Source organism: Myotis yumanensis, unplaced genomic scaffold, assembly GCF_028538775.1.
Source record: "Myotis yumanensis isolate MYYU_CA2020_CCGP unplaced genomic scaffold, mMyoYum1.0.hap1 SCAF_15, whole genome shotgun sequence".
NCBI classification, from domain to species: domain Eukaryota; kingdom Metazoa; phylum Chordata; class Mammalia; order Chiroptera; family Vespertilionidae; genus Myotis; species Myotis yumanensis.
In genome coordinates this window covers 10,083,651-10,087,764 of record NW_027223766.1, presented here as the reverse complement: position 1 = coordinate 10,087,764, position 4,114 = coordinate 10,083,651, and the positions used below count along the sequence as shown (strand labels likewise).

At 43.4% G+C, this 4,114-nt stretch overlaps 1 pseudogene; it reads left to right on the top strand.

The window, feature by feature from the left end:
- Positions 1-954: 954 nt before the first annotated feature.
- On the top strand, positions 955-2,852 carry LOC138993474 (chromodomain Y-like protein pseudogene; annotated as a pseudogene).
- Positions 2,853-4,114: the final 1,262 nt, after the last annotated feature.

Here is a 4,114-nt window from a genome sequence, read left to right as displayed (position 1 = left end):
TGGTGCAAAATTATGAAGTACCTACTATGTGCCAAGCACTGAGCTAGCTTTGGAGTTACAAAGCCACCTAGGACACAGTGTGTCCTCAAGGAGCTCCCAGTCTGGTGGGGGGAACAGACCTGTAAGTAAATAACTCGAAATCAGAGCCAATTCCAAGGATTTGCTTTTCTATTAGAGAATTTATAGGACTGTGGAAGAGGGATGGCTTAAAGAAAAGCTTTGTGGGGAGGTAAAATCTAAGTTGGGCCTTAAAAAGGGATATGTTAGACAGAGTTCTTAGCTGCAAGCAACAGAAAGCTTCTTTAGCTAGCTTAACCAAAAAAAGAGCAAGGTATAAGAAGGAGATCAGGAGATCATGGAATTTACAGGAGGCTGAAATGACCAAGTGAGCAGAATCAAGGGAGCCATGGATGAAGAATACAAACCCCACATGGAAAAAAATGGGCTGGTTTGGCCTTGTTGCTACTGAAAATGTCCTTTTATTACCTGTCAAAGTCCCAGGACAGAATGTATAACAAACTGAGCAAAGTCACATGTTCAGCCACTGTCCAAGTCAGGGTGAGGAATTGAAGGCTAGTAGCTTTGGCTTCTTTAGCAAGAGTTGGTCATTCCTTTCCAACTCTAAAAAACACACCACTAAGTTATTGTACTACCAGCAAAAATTAATTTATTCAGGAATAGCAAAGAATTGCAATTCAGGATATTCAAGTTATGACAAAACCATAGGCAAGTTTGGAGAAAGAGAAGAACTTTTTTTTTTTTTAAATAGAGGAAGGGGGAAGTTAGGAGGAATTAATACAGAGTCCATGGGAAGAAACTGGAAGTTTGAAGTGTAGTGACTTTTCATTGGCTGAGTTGTGACAGTCTCTCATTGGCTGAGCTGTTGCCAGATCAGGAGAAAATCTTCCATTCTCCTGCTGTGGTAGTAAAGTAGAAAACATCTTCCTGTAGGAGATGCAAGGTACCGCTCTTCTGTTTGGGGTAACTGACAAGTAGTAGAGTGTGAGAGCTCCCCCTACAAATCCTCTTGACTCCAATTGTAGTTGAGGCTTCCTTTATTCATTTTCACGCCATCAAGACCACAGGCATGGAGAATGCCTTTAGGATCAGCATTCTACTAGAAAGGTAGGGATGTTGGGTACTGGATGGCAAAAAGAACCCCAAGTTCTTCTATGGTAAGTAGAATTCCAACAGTAGGTGGCAAGGAAGGAAAGGCATGCCAGGAACAGAATAGAATCTGCAAAAGTAAGGGAGGGGGAATGTTCAGGATTGTGGAGGGAATGCAAGACAGCTTAGTGCCTTCAGACTGCGGTACAATGCAGAAAGAGTTATATTGAAAGACAAAGGCAAATAGGTGGAGCCCAAATCACAGGCCTTATAAATGCCACAATTAAAAGCCTAGACCTTATGTTGTAGCCAAGAGCAGTCACAGAGGTCTTTCAAGAAAGGAAGCCATGCCTGGGAGAGAAGATCAGGTTGAGGCTGTGTTTCTAACCTGTTTTCTCCACAGGCTCGCATGGGTGCTGGCCGCACTGTCACAACATCCATGAAGACTATGGGAGCACTTTAAAGAAAATGAGGAAGCACAGCCAGTGGAGGCAGGAAGGAGTTCTCCCTTTGAGATCAGATTCAAGAGCATAGCTGGAGCCTGATGGCCCCGCACTGCCAGAACTCAGAGCAGGAACTGAACTAATGAGATCGGCTTCACGGGAAGAAAAGCTTTTAAGTTGCTTCGTTTGCCACTGGATTTGCTCTCCCTAATTAGTCAAATTCAAGGCAACTGGGCAACTGTCCAGGTCTCCCTGGAAATCTGGGGTAGTATCTTCCCTACACAATATCCATTTCCATTTTCTGTGGTAACAGTCCCTCAATTTTTTAAAAAAAAATTTTAAGGCCTCCACACACTAAGTCCGAGAATTTTTAGAAGGGGTTGGCTACACTGGGGAAGCTACGTGGTGAGATGAGGTCACTTTCCCAATGCTACTCAATTCATAGCATTTGGGAGACCTCCCACTTAATTTTTATTCAGGTCAGAAGTTACAAAATGGCGGCTCATGAATCATTGCTGTCCATGGGATTCTGTTTGGCCTGCAAAATAGTGCCATTAAAAATAAAAATCACTAATGCACGGCGCCAGCTGTGACCTGGTGCAATGCCACCACAGGGTCCCATCCCCGAGGCTCACCCCAGGGTGGAGCACTGAGTGCTCAAGGCCCCTCTATGTTGAGCTCCCCAGCAGCAGCAGGAGCAGGAAGTGCAGGCCACGCAGGCACCCAACTGAGACAGTGTCCGCTGCAGAAAAAGAGAAAGCACTGAAATGGCGGAAGCTACCAGAAACTTCATAAATGATTTCATTCTGTTGAAGAAGCTATTATTGTAGCAGTAAATGGCCCAGCCATTGGACTGGGAGCATCCCCACATATTGCCTCTCTGTAATTGGTTTGGGCCGATGAAAAGGCTTGGGCTCAGACACCCTTTATTACCTTCGGACAGAGTGCAGATGACTGTTCCACCATTACGTTTCCCAAGATTATGGGAGGAGCATCTGCATGTGAAACATGGATAGATGGCCGGGATCTGGCAGCGAAAGAAGGCCTGTTCCCCTGGGTGTCCTGGCCTGGGACCTTCACCCAAGAAGTCATGGGTCGCAAGCAGCCTGCCTTGTGTAATCCAGTTGTGCTGAGGAATCCAAAGCACCCCTGCGCTGTAACATGATGATGGAGTTGGAGCCGGCCAATGGGAGGGAGTGTGAAGTGCTAAAGAATACCTGGGGTTCCGCCCAAGGGAGGGACTCCCTGTTGAAATACTTGAGAGGAAGATGGATGAGTTTTGATTGGCAGGCTGCCTGCTGATGACCCTGCAATTATAGAGCGGGACATCTGTGGCTCCAAGGTGCTCTAATCCATTCCCAAAGCCTGAAACAAGTTCACTCCAAGGTCACACTGGATGCAGGACTTGAAACATCCAAGCTATTTATTACCAAGGAGTTTTTAAGTACTGTAACTTTCAAATAACTGACTGCAAAGCTCCTATGTCCAAAAGTCATTATTTTATACTTAATATATACACAAGTATGAATGTACAATGGCAAGCTCTAGACAGCTCTTTGAAGCTCTCGGTTTCTGTTTATCTTTTGCCTTGTACTGTATACAAAAGGAAAGTATGTTTTGCTGGTTTGGGGTGGCAGAGAAGTCTAGAATAAGGTTTGGTTTCCTTATTTTTTCCTTCTAGAACAGACTCTAAAGAGGCACCAGACAGCCTCACCTCCCCTGTACCAAATAGTGATACTGAAAGGCCTGAGATGTGCTTTTGTCTCCCAGAAGGTACAGGTACCTCAGATGAAAAATCTAAATCAAAAGTAAGACATCTTTTCAGATATTTCTGATGAAAACTCCACTGATGAACATGGCCCCAAACTAAAGTATGCTTGGGATTTATGCTGCAAAAAATCAATTGCCTTTTCCTTCCTGTTTAATGTGTCTGGTTCTTACCCAGTTAACATGAAGAAACCACTGTCTCTAGAAGAAAGCTGGTTTTGCAGAAATAGTGAAGCACTGGATAGCTTAGGTATAAATATCTAAGTTACGTTAGCCTTCATGGGATTGATTTAAATAGTGTCTCTGACCCATTTGGAAACATGACTGCAATGCTTCTTGTTGCTGGGTGAGAAATACTACTTCATATTACACAATTTTGGTTTTCTATTTGCAGATAAGATTGATGGATTACACCAAAAAATATATTTATGTTTATAAAGTGTAATTTTTAGGTTCACTTAGGATATATTTTATTTAGTAAGTTAGAATTCTTTTGGCCCTAACTGGTTTGGCTCAGTGGATAGAGCGTGGGCCTATGGACTGAAGGGTCCCAGGTTTGATTCTGGTCAAGGGCATGTACCTTGGTTGCGGGCACATCCCCAGTAGGGGGCGTGCAGGAGGCAGCTGATCGATGTTTCTCTCTCATCAATGTTTCTAACTCTCTATCCCTCTCCCTTCCTCTGTAAAAAAACAATAAAAAATATTTTAAAAAATTCTTTTGGCACACTATTAAATGCAGAAACTCCTTTTTTAAAAAAGAACTACCTTATATTTGACATTCAATGTTCTTGGTATCC